General features: G+C 36.4%; 1 protein-coding gene across 1 annotated transcript in view; it reads right to left on the reverse strand.

Annotated features, from left to right (window-relative positions):
• Window positions 1-17,916, reverse strand: part of SEMA3A (sema domain, immunoglobulin domain (Ig), short basic domain, secreted, (semaphorin) 3A) — a 241,125-nt gene that overhangs the window by 81,142 nt on the left and 142,067 nt on the right. The window lies entirely within an intron of this gene.

Genomic DNA, 17,916 nt, shown 5'->3' on the forward strand with positions numbered 1-17,916 from the left:
TTTATTACAAATTGTACCATGATAAGGATGCATGCCTACATAGAGCAGCTAAAGGGCAATAGAAGATTCCTGGTAGAAAATTACTAAGTGTGAGATACAAACAGAAAATGTGGTGACAATAACAGGATGTAAAATAGACCAAACTTGTTCTGTCTTACAATATCCAGATGCTTTTTTCTCTCTGCTGCACTCCTACGTTTCTACCACCTCTACCTTGCCATCACATTAGTTTTTAGCCATTTATACTTGGATACACAGAAATAATATTCAGCATGGGGATTTGATCTACTGACTTAGATGACAATGTCTAAGGAAGAATTCCAAATGCTTCTAACATACATGTGTCTGCTGTTACATTTCAAGGAATCTGAACGTTAAAATCTAAGTTTAACAGCAGTATCTAAGTTCATGTGTTTGCTCAAGGCTGGTGTGGATTTTTTTTAGCAGAATAATAATTTGCCACATCTCTTGTACAATTAAATTGTATCTGAAATTTAATACTGCTTCCTGAGTTCCTTCTTGGATTCAATTTGTATAATTTTATTCTTTCTAGTTCAGAGAAATGTAAATCGATATCCGGGAACGTTTCTGAAATGCATTGCTTCTGAGCGATTGCCTCATTATATTTTATTTTATTATCTTTATTTCATGGTCATGAACATCCCAGATATTATGATAGGTGTGAAAGATAAGCACTGTTTCTGAAAATGCATAATTCTCTCCATTGACAAGGGGTAAGGTTGGATAACTATACCAGCTGACTGTGTGTCAGGTGATTTAAATCAGGTAAAATAACTTCTACCCTCTGAAATTAGGCTGTAACCTAAGTCTAGAGGGAGTAAATTATCTAATACCAGGAAAGAGTAAAACACTGAAAGTCTCAGATACTCCAGCACACTTCCTTGTTGCCATCTATTAATCTTTCTTTCTGTCATTTTTCCTCCATTTCATGACCTAATAGAAACCCTAAAACACTACAAGAAACCCCAAATTTCTCTCCCTTCCCCCTTCAGAATGTCCTGTCTATGGTGCTGTCTATGAAAAGTTGAGACGGAAAACCAGGTTGTCCTTTTGAAGCATCTAAAAGCAGAAAGACTTCAGATGTGGCTTTCCTTTACATATATGAGTAATATCCCCGAAAACAATGAAATAATTTGCTTAAGTTCCTTCTGAATGGGGTTCTGAGACTGCTTTTCATAAAAGCACCTTAGTGAGCACATAAATGCATAGGTAATTAATGCCCAAATTTGACAGGCTGGCACATAAAGCCTAATCCTAGCTCTAGAGAAATCAAAAAATAGTCGGTGATTACAATGTATGAGAGATTTGGTTTTAAAAAAAACTTTTAAAATAAATATGCAGGTCCCATATTCTTTCCTTTTGTCTCCAATCATTCATTGAAATCTGTTGAAGAAATATTGCGATCTCTTTTCAAAGAAATAATTTGAAGATTTACCTATTGCAACTAAATTCAGCATTGCATTTCATTCCTTTATCTATGCAATGATAGCGGCAGTTATTCATGTTTATTTTTAGAGCTCTCCTCATCTCACCTCTTATCAGATGGCTAGTATATTTAAAATCCTCCTTACAGCAGGTACTAACCTTCACATACTCCTGTTATTTCAATGCTTAGCATACTGGCTTTTACTACAACATTTTCTTCTGCTTTTTAGGAAGTCTTTGGGTGAATTTTGTTTGACTTTCTCATATCCTCTTTTTCAAATTTTACTTCAGGCTTGTCAGCCTGGAGGAGTCCAAGTGATTTAGTAGTAGTAGTCCCAAAAGAAAAAAAACCAGGTAGGGAAGCTTGAACTACTCATCACAGTTATTTCACTACTGAAAGAAATCCCTTTTTTCATTTCAGGTAGAAGATCAAAACCAGTAATTTTCCTAGAAGGTGCGAATGAATCAATGAGAACAAAAACCCGCTTATACTACAATGTAGTTAATAGAAACAAGTCTTGTCAGTAATGAATTTGTCCTGTAGTACATAAAATTTGGAATTGACCAACATTACAAATTTTGAAATGAGGTATGTTCATTTGAAATAAGCATTTCTTTGAAATTCTTAGAAAGCACTTGAAATGACTGAAGTAATAAATTCAACTTTTTTCCATTCAGGAAAAGACTGAGGAGACATGTTTTCTTCAAAAGTTTGGGTTTATTGTTTTTATAAGTCCTTCCATGTTTATTTCCCTCAAAGAAATGTAGAGAAAATTACTTTTAATAGCATTAGCTCCTTAAGCACCTCATTGAAAATGAGACTGAAGTTACTAAGCCAGATAAGAACCCATTGAAATGATGCCTTTGATGTCTAATTTACATTCAGCAAGTTAGTACATAAATATGAAACTTCAAATCCAGGTAGCTAAATTTCAGCAGCAGATTAAATTGGTTTTCTGGTATTTTAAGTCCTTTAAATCCAAAACTAAGGCAAGCACTTAAGCCTGTTTTTAAGTATGGTCCTTGTTAAGGCACAATATGTAATCATCTATTCTTATACCCATAAAAGCTATTGTGAATGCAGTATTTTCCTGACTCAAGACCGGTGAAAAATAGGAAGCCATCAATGAAAAAAGATGCAGTCCATTTTTGCTCCATCTTTGCACTCCACTCGTGCAGTGATTTAAACCCCCATTACCCTCAAAGGATATTGCTTTTATCTGTTTGGGAAGTTTTAGAAGGGTTAAGTCTGGATTTGCTTCTGAGCATACCCAGACAGAAAATAAGAAAGGTGTTGTAGGCGTAGCTGAAAAAAACCCCTCAACCCTGTTTTTGTTTTTATTTTTTTCACCAAAGGAATTTTTGAACCAGGATTTGATTCCTACTCAGACGGCTAATGTGGCTCATGAGGGTAAGTAATTGCTTCACATAACTAAGATGTCAGGCGTTCTATAAGTAACTGAAATCTCCAACTTTTCTTACTGTCTTCTATTATCTGTTTTAAAGTATTTTGTATTTATTATCTTTAATACCCCATGAAATATATTGATTGTAAAAAAAATATCTAAGTCATTAAGTGTTATCTAAACTACTTGCTGCAATGTCAGTTAAAATAAATCAAATTTTTTAAGGGATTCTACATCATCCTTCTACAAAAAATAACAGACATTTTCCTTTACTTTCTTTTAGCCCTCTCTTTAAAACTTCTATTTTGAGGTTCTGATATGTGACTGTTTTTATAACGTCAGGAAAGTACCTTGAGTTAAAAAATTTATTGTGCCATAATCTTTGTACAGAGAGATTTAGCATTTCTGTATTAACTAGCCTTTACACTGAAGTCTTACTATCTCCCTTCAAGGTAATCCTTTTTTACAGTGGGTCATGGCTTTTCAATGTCTGCATGAAAACACATTTGCACAAAGAAATAAAAGCCAAATTCACAAACCTACAAATGACAAGCAGAAAGGGCTTGTATTCCAGCTTGCTTTCCTGCAAAATCCTTTGAAAGGCTAAACAGCCTTTTCAGTGGAAGCACTAATCTGCAGACTTGTATCACTATGTTTGAATGTAATGAGATTCCAGTAAACACATGCACTCCATGTCAACACAGTGAGCTCAGTTTAAGGGCTGCTTATTTTCCTTTACTTTCCGGCAGCTAAAACCAGACCTGAAATACTACTTTAACTGAAATGAGAATGCCAGTGTGGGGATTTGCATCACCTTAGTGAGACATTCTCAAGTTTGCTTATAGACATGGGTTAAATCATGCAGAGCTCTTCCATGATCAAAACTTCCACTGCCTCTTCCAAACTTTCCTTTTTTGGCTCCCTTTCTTGATTGAGGTTAAACAAAGTCAACTTTCCCCATTACTGTTCTATTTATCACCACCAATCTTTAAGAATATACATAAATCTTGTACTTGTGCCTGAATCATTTATTATTCTGCTATGCCTGTTGGAAGAATCTTTGTGGCATTGTTCCACGTTAAACGATGCCCAATCTTTCCATGTCCTGAATTCGGTATGAGTTTCACAGCTTTTTAGTTAGGAATCAAATCATGATCTAGACTAAACTCTGCTGACTTCAAGGGATTTGTTCTTCAGTAATATTCCAGGAAAAGACCCTTGGTACAGCAGCAGTAGGCTGATGAAGACTTAATCTTTCATTGCTCCCACACTTGAGTAATGAAACCAGATCCCTGTTTCTTATAACAAAAGATGATGAAATGCATAAACAGAGAGGTTTTTTAAAACAGAATAAAATAAATTGTTATTCAGAAAAAAGTAAATGAAGTTAAGCACCTCAACCAGCTATAATTAAATTGAATGTGCCATCACGACTATTGTTGATATACCACCTTCATGACCACTGATGCTTAGCCAAACAGAAAATGAAACTTGGATCAAGTAAAGAGAAAAAACAACAGCACTATTGCTCTGCAGTTTTCTGCTGTTTGACACATGGTTTGTATTGTAGGAGCACTCATAGCCCTTTTGAAACCCTTTGCAAGCTTGTAAATAAATGTTAGCTACAGAAAGCAATGTTGATTTATACAAATGGCAAAATGCTTTCAGGTTTTGCGTTGGTTCCATACTTCAAACAACCTAGAAGTATAGGATGAAATGATTAGAGAGTTACTGCTTTGAAAAAGTAATCAATGCCATTTGTTTTCTGATTACACGTTTACCAGTTCATAATTAAAAAAAATAAATCATACCTCCAGGCAAAATAAGTCATTGAAAGACAGTCTTCCTCTCTTAGATTGTTTTCTTTCTAATCCCCCTTCAAAAGCTGTCTGGAATCAGGCTGAATCAATCAGTATATATATGCTTTTACTGTGCCCATGAAGTAAAAATCAGTGTTATCTGAGAAGCTGAAGCACAGAAAAAGGACCAATTCTTTGAGAATCATGGCACTAAGACTTTGTGTCTTTTTATCTTACACTTACATGTTATAACTTTGTGTGTAGAGGGTCTTTGAAGGGCATCTAAAGATTATTGAGTGAACAGATAGTTCCACCACTGCTATTTAGCTCTTCTGGGGATTTTTTTGGCCCAGAGACATGGCATCATTTTCACATGACAACAACTGAAGCTTCATCTTTCAAGAAGTCTCAATTGCAGAGAGCAAAACCAATTAAGGCCGAATCACTTGGCCTCAGAAGCCTGAGGACTGGAGAAAACCCATAACATTTGTGTCATCCTCAAACAAAATGTGCAGGAACTTAGCATATCACTGATAAGATGGTGCCACCATTGCTAATTATCTCGCTAGCATAGAAACATGTATCATAGCATGAAAAAGGCAGATTGCTATCAAGAATTCATCATCTTTCCATTTCTTCTGCCAATACTTTCTGAGCTGTGTTGTGAGCAAAGATTTTTGCAGCGTGAGACAGATTTTTTTTTCTTTTTTGTCAAAAGACATGATCAGGCAAAACATTTAAATAAGGGTAAACTTAAGGTATGTGAATAATGTCATTGCCTGGAGCAAGGCCAATGTTTCAGGAGGACAGCAGAGATCTGAACTTTACACCTTCTTGCTTACATATGAAAAGGTCTCAGATAAATGATCTATTTATCTAGTGGATTGTTTCTCTTTAAATAAAGAAAAAAAGCAGAATACACTCTGTATTTATCACTGCCAATTTGCATAATGTTAGGAAATTATTTTTTAAGTCAAAATGTATGAAATGAGATTGCAATCCAGAATGAAAATTACAGGGAAAAAATAAATTTCTCTTATTTCTGTAGCGCTCCGCTATGTCACTGGTGTTGCCCATGTCATATTCCCACTTGAATGGGTGATGAGAAATGTTTATATCCAGATCAAGCCGCTTACTCAACTTTCCTGGTGTGGTTTATATTAAATACAGAAGAAGGTAACAAGCGAGTAATCCCCAAAAGCATCCTGCTGATGAGTCAGACTGAGCTGTTAGCAAAACTCTAGTTACTCGTTACTAGGATTTTAACTCCATGTAGCACAGAGGTGTGAAAAGGATCGAGTGAGTTTTAATACTTCTCTCATCCTGAGAGGTGCTACTTGAGCTTTGCACTCCCGCAGCACATGGAAGGTGAACATGATAATTTTGGCATTCCATTTATGTTCAGCTATTTTGTCACTGTTCTTTTTAACCCAATAGCATAAGCACTATTTTATATAGAAGAACAACCAAGATTGTTTTACATTTAAAAACAAATGGGCATAACTTCAACTCTTCAGCTTTCTGCCACCAATCATATTATACATTTGTATGCCAGATATTCTGCACATAAAATAGATTACTACAAGGCTGATATTTAATTTGCTTAATTAATTTCATTGTGAAGGCATGTTTGAAGCCACATTACTGAAGGATTCCTCCAAGGTAACCATTTAACAGCTAAGTAACCTTTAATTACTGTGCTGAAATGATACACATCTAAGACAGATATTGTTATGCTGTGACATCTGAGCACTTTAACCTAAAGGTAGTTATTAGCACTCCCATGCAAGATTCATTATGGATCATATTTCATTAATGGAGAGTATTGTGTTCTCATCTGATTATATACTCGTGAACGTTTATTAACAAGTCTCCGTGAGTGTGACTATGTTGCAACTCACAGGAATCCATACATTTTCATAAATCAGGTAGCATTTCTTAACCAAAATATATGCAGTCATACAAGAGAAAAGTTATATGACAGCTCTTCTGGAACTGTTTGATACATACACTACATAGAAAAAGACTCGCTTAGGGATGGACAATGTATATAATTATGATTAGTTATGCAGTATTTGAAAAAGAAAGAATTAAAGTGCAAATTAATGCTGCTCTGCAAGAATCACTAGTTGTGATTTATATCACTACAGGTGAGAAGACAGTCCGGACTTGTAGATGACTGCAGATGTGCACAAATTAGAATAGATAAGATGACATAATAAGTCCTCGTCAATTCTAATAGGCATGAATTTATCATGATACATTTATTTATTCTGCTCAACACCTCTTTCTATTTCTGTTTTCCAGTGGTGACTGTTTTTTCATCCAATGTGTTTCTCACATTCTTTTCTGACTCATTCAGCTAAAGAAAAAAACAATTAAAAAAAAAATGTTTCCTTTTGGGAATAAATAAAAATAACCATATGTGAATTGTCTACAGCATATAATACAGAAGCTGAAGAAAAAGAAAAAAGTAGGTATCAGCTTGTCTTTTATTGAGTTCCCAAGTAATGGTGGAAAGTTACTCACCCTTTTCCAATGAAATGAGTTGCTTAGGAAATAACTAATTTACTCAAAGTCCACAGAGGCATGAACGAGTCAGAGGCATGTATTTCATCTGAGTCAGGTCATAATCACTAAATTATTTGTCTTACATAAACGAGGGAGAGGTGAAGGAAGGAACAGAAGGGCACAGTACATTTCCCTCACAAGAATGGTATTTGAGGGAAAATACAGAGATTCTGTATGGTTTATGCTCGGGAGCTCAAAGAGGAGCCAGCACATTTCCAAACAGACTTATTGAGTGCCACAAAGACAAAGCAAGTTGTTACAAACTACGCAAGCTAGAACTAAGAATGAATGGAAGAGTAAATATCTTTTTTTTCCCAACTGACTTCAAGTGGTTTTATTCTTAGATTTTTAGCACAGAAAGAGTTGCTGTGATCCCTTAGTCTGATTTCCAGCATCACACAAGCACTAGGCATGCGGGACAAGCACAAATATTTAAAACGCTGCCTGTTTCAGTATTATTCTTAATCTTTTAAAGTCTTTCAGCAGTAAATTGATTAGCTGCTCATCACAAAAGATATATGGACTGATGTATAATGAAGATAATTATTTATGCCTATGCACTGCTTTCATGTCTGTTATTTTTAGATAATTTTATGCACAATCTCATGTTCCCTGTGAAAAACACAATCTCTGTCTAAGCCATGACCCGTTCCTAAAACTGGATTTTCTTCCTGCTGACAGGTACTATTGCAGCAATAAAGCATACATTGCTATACTGGGCTTCGTATTCACATAGAAGTATTGTTTAAAGAAAGATGTAGGATTTTCTCTTCTGTCAGACTTTTAAGATCTTGAAATACCTGATTGTTAATCTATCTGTGTCATCTTATGCCAGCAAAACATATGATGCAAAAAGATGAAAGGTTGTATACTGATAAAAAACATTCTCTTCATCTTTTGTAAAAGTATTTATCAAAGTTACAAAGTGACACAGTGATTAAACTGTATCTGCTCTTGTTTAGCAGAGATCCTGGCTCTTGTGGACACCTTCTCTATGTGTATGGCATATATGGGATTAATTGTTATTCGCTTTCTTACATGATTCAGTTAATTCTCTCCTTAAGAAGTAAAGTACTAATTACTAATAAAAGCATCAATATTTAGCATTATTTTCTTACTGAACTATGGAATTTTATGATCTGAACCTACTTAGCAACAAATTTGAGACACTCTTGTATAACAGGGAGCAGAGAAAGAACTCAGTTTCAAAGCTTTGTAAAGGCAAGAAGGCATCTGGAAAGTATTATGAAATCATTTTCACATAAATATAAGTCTGTACATAAAATGGGGATGGTCAAGATAGCAAGAGAAGAACAATTATTTCCTGTTCCACCAGGCAACTGCTGGAAATACCAATGTACTGCTGTTTACTCACAGAAATAGTAGCTTCACCTGCAGTTGCTCTGCTTTATATCAAAGGAGAAATAAGATTTAATCATTGTGGAGAAGCCAGTTTTGTCATGCCAAAGGCAGCTGTTGATGAAAGAGCGAGATGTATAAGAAGCTTGAAAGCACACCAAGGAGGCCTCCCATTGTGGAAAGTGGCTTTTTTGTTTCCTGAAACTGTTTGAAAGATTGCTTTTAAATCCATGAGTGTTCTCATCTTTCCTTTGGGGAAATGCCTCTTTTCCAGGAATTCTGAATAAGTGAGATGCTTATGGCCAGAAGCAGTACCAAGAGGAAGTTTTTGAGAGAAGCTCAGGCATGACCCTCTCCATCATTGCTGAGCAGCCTGCACCCCGGCTGTACACAACCTCTCTGGGCCCCTTCCTGGGACAAACTGCAGACCAGTCACCATGCTGGTGTACCATTAAGCTCACATGCTGTGAACATGCAGAAATGATAAATATCAAGTCAGACTGAAAGCATGGAAACAGGTAGTGTTTTAAGCTTTTCATGTGATTTCCGTGAGTTAAATATATCCTACAGCCTTCGAAAATCTGGCCTGAAAGTAACTTCAGAACACATCAGCTCTCATAAAACTTTAGACAAAGTCCAGTGAAGTTGGTTAACATCAACAGGGTCTTGGTTAGGTCCTCATGTCTGAATATTTAATATAACTCTGGTTAGTTTGCTGTTCTGCATTTCACAGCCCCATGGCCTGTATGTGGAGCATCACCCACAGCTAAAACCTGCTGCGGTGTGACCTTGGTTGTTTAAAGTCTATTTGACAAGATGTTTGTACTGAGCTACAAACACAATACAGTCACTTCCTTCAGCTGCAGAAATCACACTTAAAATGTGATTCTTCTTTATGAGGTCAGCCCCTGTCAACTGGAGCTTTGTGACGTGTACCCCACAATGAATAATATCGCCTTGACGCAGATCTATCCAGATCTGGGCTCGATAACTCCTTCCTTCAGTTTTGCTTCCTCCTGCACCTCTAAATCAAGAAATAATTCTATTTATAAGTCATTTCCTCAATTAAAGCAGTTTATACCATAGGTTGACTTTCCACTGTTTTTATTACATCGTTTTCCCAACAGATGGTGGTTTGTTATTTTATTTTCTTCTCCTCCATGTTGGTTGAGAGATCAAAGGAATCAGCCATACTTGTCTTTTGTTTCAGGAGGTGTGTGGATGAAATTTTGCATATGTTGCATGACTGTGAAGTTGGGTTAATGTTTTCAATTGTTACTCTAACAGGAGGCAAATGCTGAACGTCTGTGCTACTAGAAACATTATGGACTCTGTTGATGAATGAACATAATATTCCCACCCAGAAAATTGGATCAACATCTTAATATGATTGCCATCTCTCTTAAAAGTACAATCGAAGTCTGTAATGAATTAGGAAAACTGTATAATCTCATGGTAAAGTAAGGTAATCATGTGCCAGTGGGAATATTTACGTTGTGGAAATAAATAATTCATCATAACATCCTTCAATTGATAGGAGAAATGAAGAACATCCAAATGCAAACAGTGGGTGTATTTTCAGCTCCACTGGTAGCCATCCCTAAAATTAATTTTCTTAAAGCAGTAACAAAACTATGAGTCATCACTCTAACAGTGCTAGAAGTGAACGTTTTTTTTCTATGACTACACAATGAAGAGTGAGTCTAAGTCTTAGTTACATTAGTATAAGTCAGAGAGAACTCCACTGAAGACAACTGGTACTGGGGAAAATAAATGGAATTTAGACCCACATCCTAAGAGTGTGTTTGACTTCTTTCACTCATTATCTGAACATATTCAATGTTACCCATGGCTTAAGGCATGGACTCACACAGCAAGACATTGCATGTGTTATAAGTGAAAATTCACTCAAGGAATCTGCCTGTGCGCATGTGCACACTCCACTCCGCGAATTTACTTCCATGGAGGTCTCTTTCTATCACACTGCTGTTTTTTTTTCTCCCCTCCAGCAGCCTAAACAAAAGTTTTCCCACAGTTCTGAGACTCATTTCTTTGAACCTAATGAATATGTCGACTGGCTTTAGTTTCTTATTCATGGAAGTCATTCAGCTGTGGCATACTGTATACAGTTCTCCACTGTAAGCAACAGCATTTCTCAGTCACAGAAGGCAAAAGCCATGTACGGTGAGGAAACAATGGTCTTCTCAGTTATCTCAGTGGAAGCATGCTAGCACATACATTCCTCTCATTAGGAGGCAGGGGGTTCAAATTTGACACTATCGTTCACACTGGACTCTTTTTGCACTGAGAAAATACAAAAAATTTCTGTGTTAACAGTTACTTTGTTTGAGTTGGTTTTTCCAACAGTGCAGGAGAATGTGCAGGATCTTGTTGCTATCAAGCTTCATTTTGTGTCTTACTATGTCTCTAGTGATTGGGCCAGATCCCCAGAAACACTGACACTCTCTAGAGACTATATCCTTACCAGTTCTCTCTCATCTCAGGGAAGTTTTCAGTTAAAACCAAACTGTAGAGTGCTGGAACATCACCTGCAGAGTGACTTTCATTTACAATTTCTTTAAAACATATGTATAAAGTTAAAGTAAACTAATATGGTTCTGGAGTTGATTTTTTTTCCTACTTAAGAATAAAATGGGAGGTCTGCCATAGCAATTTGGATATATTTATCAAGTCCTAAACAAAAGTTAGTTGCTGAATAGCTGAACTGATCAGACTTGAATAATAATAGGGGTTTCATTAGTGTTTTCTGCTGTGAAACAAATGGCCCTTGCGGTTGTAAATTCCATGTCTTTGTTCTGCTTCTCATCATATCTTATACCTCTCCTCTGTATGACTTAGTAAAGAACCATGCTTCCATTTTGCCTAAACCATTTGAGTCTGTAGACTGGGGAATAAAGCTGAAGAAATAAAATAGTCAACCACACTGTTTTGACTTGTGATAGTTTAAAACTTGATTTCATTTCCTGCATGTAAATGTTGAACTTGTAAATCTCAGAGTGAACCTCAGACATAATTACTGACTTTCTGTCACTTTAGACATAAATAGATTCCAAATTGCTTAGGTGTAATTATGAAATATTGCGAGGGCAGGACTGAATGCATTAAATGACAGATGAAAACCTATGATGTTCACATTTCCTGTCAATGATTAAAGCATGACCCCTTTTCTAAATACTTTTCCCCAAAAAATGATATTTCTACTGCATCTGAATTTTAAGATACTGAGCCAGATCCTTGGCATGCATATGATTTGAAATAGTCCTATTCTTACAAACATACCAATCTCAATTGGTAAATGGAAGAGCAAATGGATCAGTTAGTTGTCAAATACTCAGCTGTCATAAAGGCACATCCTTCTTAATTGAATATGTCAGGATAATAAACACTAGCTGCAAATGTAAAGTATTATACTTTTAATTGTGTGGTTTACATCAAGAGTTTATCAGGTATTATCATTTATATTAGGAAATTGATTCTTATCTTGTTTAAACAAAATACTTGGAAAAACACCTCTTTAAAAAGTTTTCAGTATCTCACTTTGCTGAGGACACAGTATCCATAGCAGCTGTGTGGACTTTCCCAATGGTGGGGACTAGGAAAGATGTCAGCCACTGCTGCCATGTGTACCATTCAGTTGAGAGAAGTTTACCTCATGAATTAAACTATTTCAACAGCTTAAATTTTCACATACAGCCTAATAGTCCTACTTGGAAAGATCTACTCTGGAAATAAATTTTTATTGGAATTATATCTTTGTTGGAGATGACAGGATGAATTTCTGAAAAATCTGAGTTTTCCTGGTTTAAATTCTCTTTTAGCAAACAAGTGTTCATAACACAGCTGAAGTCAAAGGAGATCTGCAGTGTATTCAAAGACAGGCCTTCATAAATAATAGCATTTAACCATGAACCTAATTCATACTTGTTTACAAAGGGGTTTATGGAGTTTTTCCAAAAGTCTTTTAAGTGGGAATCAAGTTACCTTTTTATGGTGACCTTCTACTTCTGTAACTTTATCACAAGATAATACCACATAGCAAGAGGTGCCATTTAGGACCTAGCACTTGGCCTGTAAGAAATACACGTTTCTGCGTGACGGTGTTTAAAAATGTGCAGAGCTTCCAACACATTCTGTTTTCCTTTCAGAAATATTTGTCCGACTTTACCAGAACAAACGACTCACTTAGGTTGCAAGAAAAGACTGTCATGTTCTCTGTCCCTTCCCTGTACTTCTTTTGTATATAGTGTCTTTGGGTCATTAGAAAGTTCCCATAGCATATCCCTTCCCAACCAATGACATAGAGAATTATGGCTTGGGAAAAGAATTATATGCTACATGTAGCTACATATAGCTGAATATATAAAACTACATACTTCCAAAATTCTAGGAAGGTTATAGCTATGCCAAGATTTTTATTTATTCTTTTTAAAAGGTGGAGGTAAATTGCACATGTTTTAGGCAAAGAGTTTTCACATAGGGTAGCCTAAGGGACTGGAAGTTGATGTCACATGGAGCAGCAGAAGTGATGGTTTGCAGACTCAACAGCCTGCAGAGGAATCAAGCTCCTTTATTTGGTGATTTTGGTCACCGACCCTATGAGATGTCTGGACGGCCGTGTGCAGTTAACACTGACTATCCGGTTACCTGTCATCCTCAACAGACAAGAACATCAGTACAACAAAAAGGTCCAGTACTGGGATTTCACAATATAGCAGAAATCATTATCTTGCCTTTTTTCTTTTTTTTTTTTTTTTTAATGAAACAGGATTAATTATATCAGCCTTTAAACATCTAAGAGATGGTTTCTTTTTTCCCCATGGCAAAACTACCCAAGAGATTGAAAGAAGTGCTCTAAAAGGTACTTACACTGTACATAAGCTAGAGATCTCACTCTTCAGGGTTTTTTTTCATATACTATAGTAATAGGATATCGAATGGTTTGAAAGGTTAAAGCATCTCTAAACTAAAGTAGGCTGTTACTGTCTGTAAACTAGATCTTTCTTTACTGGCATTTCTCTGTGATGCTTAGAACTCATAGGTCATAAATAATAGTTCTATCACACAACTGTTATACCACAAATGAGAATAACCCTTTAACAGTATCCTTTTCCTCCATATTTTTCTATATATTTGATAAGCATATAAATGCAATACAAAGATATAGTTAATTAGATGGAAAGCAAATTAGCATGAGGTGGTTCTTAACTTAAAAAATCATTTGCTCAAATATTTCACTTAAAAACCACAGGTCAGAATCTTAATTGATGTAAACTGACACAGCTCTGCTGTCTTCAATGAAGTTAGGCCAATTTATGCCACATCTGCTACTACTGAAGTCAATGTTTCACCCAGAATTTTATATTAGATAATGAAACACAACATGTTTTTACCAGCAGTAGCTCTGGTCCTTCAAGTAATATGTTCCTTCAAAATCATTCTCTTAGGAAAAAAAATGCACTTCCATTACTATATACATATATATAATATATACAGACATATAGAAAGACAGACAAAAAAGATAGATGCATAAAGGCATCAGAACAGGATGTCCATTACTTAGAAAATGCACTCTAGACCTCTTCTAATGTGAAGAACAGAAGGGATAAAAAAAAAGTGGAAAGTATAATTCAGCAAAATTTTATGAGTTGAACCAAAGATTTTTAAAATGCACAGAGTCCGGAAAAAGCAAATATGTTACAGGTGGTAGCGTTATATAACTTCATATGCAATAACTTAATGTTTTATGTACATCATAAATCTGAACTAAATTTAGAGCTTCTTCATTGATTAAGAATGAGAAATAACCTGCAAGTAAAGTGATCCCAGATCTTTTAAGTTCATCCAGTAAAAAATGAGTTTTAATCTGTTGGACAATGACAAGAAATTTGGAATTAGGAGACAATAAAAGAAGCCGGGTTAGTTCTTCAGACAGCATCTATTGATTTACTTCTCCTGAAGAAAGCCTAATGTATTCCTGCTGAGGATCTGGCAAACAATTTTGTACAGCTCTTGCAGTGCCTGTCTGAGCCTTAAAAAAAGGGTTCTATAGGGCATTCTCTGTACCTCCACCTGTATGTAAGGGTTAAGTAAATGGAAAATCCTGTTCTTTCCTAAACAGGACTGTTCCCTGCTGGTTCACACAAACTACCCCAAAGGGAGCCCTGGGGAAAGGGAGCAAGGCTCCTTCCCCCTGCTCAGGCATGCACAGGCAGGTGCATTCTGCATCCTGTTGTGATTTTCTAGTGGGTTTAATGCACCTCTGTGTCTCCCTGCAGTTGCATTTGTTCCTTTCAAGCACAGATTTGACTTGTGCAATTTTGCAACTGTTTAGTACAACATTCCTACACAACCAATCCTGTTTCCTCAGAAGTCAGTGGGAGCAGAACATAGCTTTACTAATTACTTTCGTATTTTATCTGGTAATTGGTTTCTTGCATTATATTGCGTTATGTGGAGAGAATGCCACATGTAGCTTATCCCTGGATCCCTGAAGTTGGTGTAGGTGTCTGTGTTAGGTCATCTCACCTAAACTTAGGCACATACAATATAGACATATTGTACATAGACATATAGGCATATGAGCCAGTTTGTCCAATTCAGTGAAAAACATAAATATAGTGTCTCCAATGGATGATTCTCTCTAAATATGTTCTTTCCTGCTTACTCATGGCTTACGTGCTTAAAGGCTATTCAAACATTAACTTTACTCTTCTCTCTTAAAAAAAGTGGTTATTCACTTACACATCTGGAATGGATTTAAGCAAAGATTAGTCTGCTTTACTCCTTAGACTGTGGTGTAATTCACAACATATTAGGTTGTATACATTTGTGCAGATCATTTTTAATCAGATGCACAGCATGCTGTTCATATCCTTTTACCTTTTTATTATTATTTCTGATACTGTACTTCATCAAACCCAATTAGACCTGCCTAGTTTCATCACTAGAAATGGTTTTCTTCAAGTGTGGAATGGGGCTGCGATACACTGCTTCATATCGAAGAGATATTCAACAGATATAACAATTCATATTCCCATTTCTTTATGACTGTAATTTATCTCCTCTGCCCAATTATAAAAATTGTACCATATTCCAGCCTCCTACAGCCTGCTCCAACTGTTTCCAGTGTCTCCTCTATCACTTGCCACTCTTTTATTTAAATTTCACTTTTCCATTCTCTTCGGCTTGGCAAACATGAATTTTCTCTCCTCCATCTGACTCAGGCAGGTGGGTTATATTCAGAGCTCACATAAACAAGCAGTCTTATTAAAGAGCAGGTACATTCCCTGACTATTCCCTGAATCAGTTCACATTTACCTCTCTACGTGCCCGAAAAATAAATAAGCAGATGGTGAAGTCAGTTAATTTTCCAGAAGTGTCGCGGCAGAAAATGAATCTTCAGGAAATGTTTTCAATGGCAATTTCTTAACTCAAAATCAACCACTCATCTTCAGTTATACTTTTTCCCTTTTTAGTATGCTAGGGAGGTATAAACTATACAGGATACAGAAGCAATGGCCTTCTGACACGTCCAGTGCTGCTGTCTGACATGACAACGTAAACCATCTGGCTCCCCGAGACACAGTGTGCAGGGGTGCGGAGGTTAATATTGTATCCCCACCCCCTCCTTAGAGACATACATCCTTGGTGTCTCTAATAGCTGCTGCCAATCAAGCACCCTCCTCTTCCCCAGCTCCAGGAGATGCACATTTGAAATTCCTGGCTAGGTGGTAGGGGAAAGGAAAGAGCAGGCTCCAGCTGAGAGACAGACCAGATTATTTTTCATTGCAAATCTAATAAATTCATTTATTCGTTTGGTTTTCACCTTTGCAAGGGACAGAAGCCAGGCTGACTGTCAGATTTGTCAAAATCTGGTGGGTGCTGTTGCCTTCTGCCTGCCCCAATTTCTGTGCACAGGCAGACCTGGGCTGAGAAGGCAGGGCCCCCTCCCGCATGAAGAGGAAATCCAAAGCTAACAGTGGCTGAGGTAGTTCAGATAAACATGCTCCTGACTTCCCTGCTTTGAGATGACGAAACTAAGGGTCAAGAGAATGATTCAGGCACACATGGACTAACAAACTTACTGCATAAATGACGAAAAATAAAACAATTTAGATTTTGTTGATAGTTAAGGACTGCGAAAAAGAAGATAAAACAAACATCCTCTTTCAGCTCCAGGGCCAAACACATCATTGACTCAAGTATCTCAAAATCCAGAATGTTAAACCAAGGTTGGATCTGTCCTCTCATCTCCGATCATCCTTTCTATAACTCCTTGATAAATTGTGTGTTAGTTTTATGGTACAATCATAAAACAGCCAAATGTAGAAGTAAATGACCTCATACCAGCTATCTCTCTGCAGATAGATTCACTTGGCAGATAGCCAAGGATTGATTGACACACATCTTACGGAACTAGAGTTAATTAATATGTCTACCAATTCCCAAATGGATCTCAGGAAGCAGAGAATCTGTTTAATGCAGTAAGCAATGACATACTGTGTGTGGTCAAGAGACAATCACTAATTGCCAAGAATGCATTCTGGAATAAAGCATTAAAGAATATGAAAAAAAAAAAAAAAAAAATTCTACTTTGCAGCTCCTTTATCCCTTCAAAACCTTATGCTTAAAACATTTTAAGGACTCATGTTTCCAATATCAAAAGACATTTTTATAGGCAAAAATGATTCCCAAACTATAAAGTCAACTCTTAAAAGGTCTGTTAATTTTTCTACAAGAAGAAATTCTGATTTTTAAATACCCAAGTCCTCATTCATTTAACAAAGATGTCTTTATTTTCAGGGAAATCTGCAAACCTGAATTGCAAAACCATACGGTAACTTGAAAGAGCTGTTCTTCAGAAATCACAGAAGCTATGAGTAATACAACTATGGATTCACCAGTAAAACATAGCCATAAATTAAGTGACTGCTGAAAACACATCAAGAGCCTGGTTGTTAAACTGAAACAGTCCATGGAGCAATACTCAGGTAAGCTAGACTGGAAACAGGGTAAAGTGGACTAACTTATATTACATACTAACCTTACCAGGAAAATAAAAGGTTGGTTTTTCGGGAGAGAAAAAGGAATGAAATGGAGCACAGAGACATTATAATAAAATCTTCAGCCAGGAAAACCAGAACAGTCCCATTGCTTTCTGTGAGTAATACTGGTTTCCCCCATGAAAAACAATGCTTATCCGTTTAGTTATGATGATCACTGACAAAACAGTACAAGAGTTACTGCAAGATTTCTGCAACACTAAGCAAAAATCAGCAACCCAATTGAAAAAAAAAAAAAAAGGGGGGGGGGGG

This window comes from Calidris pugnax, unplaced genomic scaffold (assembly GCF_001431845.1).
Source record: "Calidris pugnax isolate Ruff unplaced genomic scaffold, ASM143184v1 scaffold44, whole genome shotgun sequence".
Lineage (NCBI taxonomy): Eukaryota > Metazoa > Chordata > Aves > Charadriiformes > Scolopacidae > Calidris > Calidris pugnax.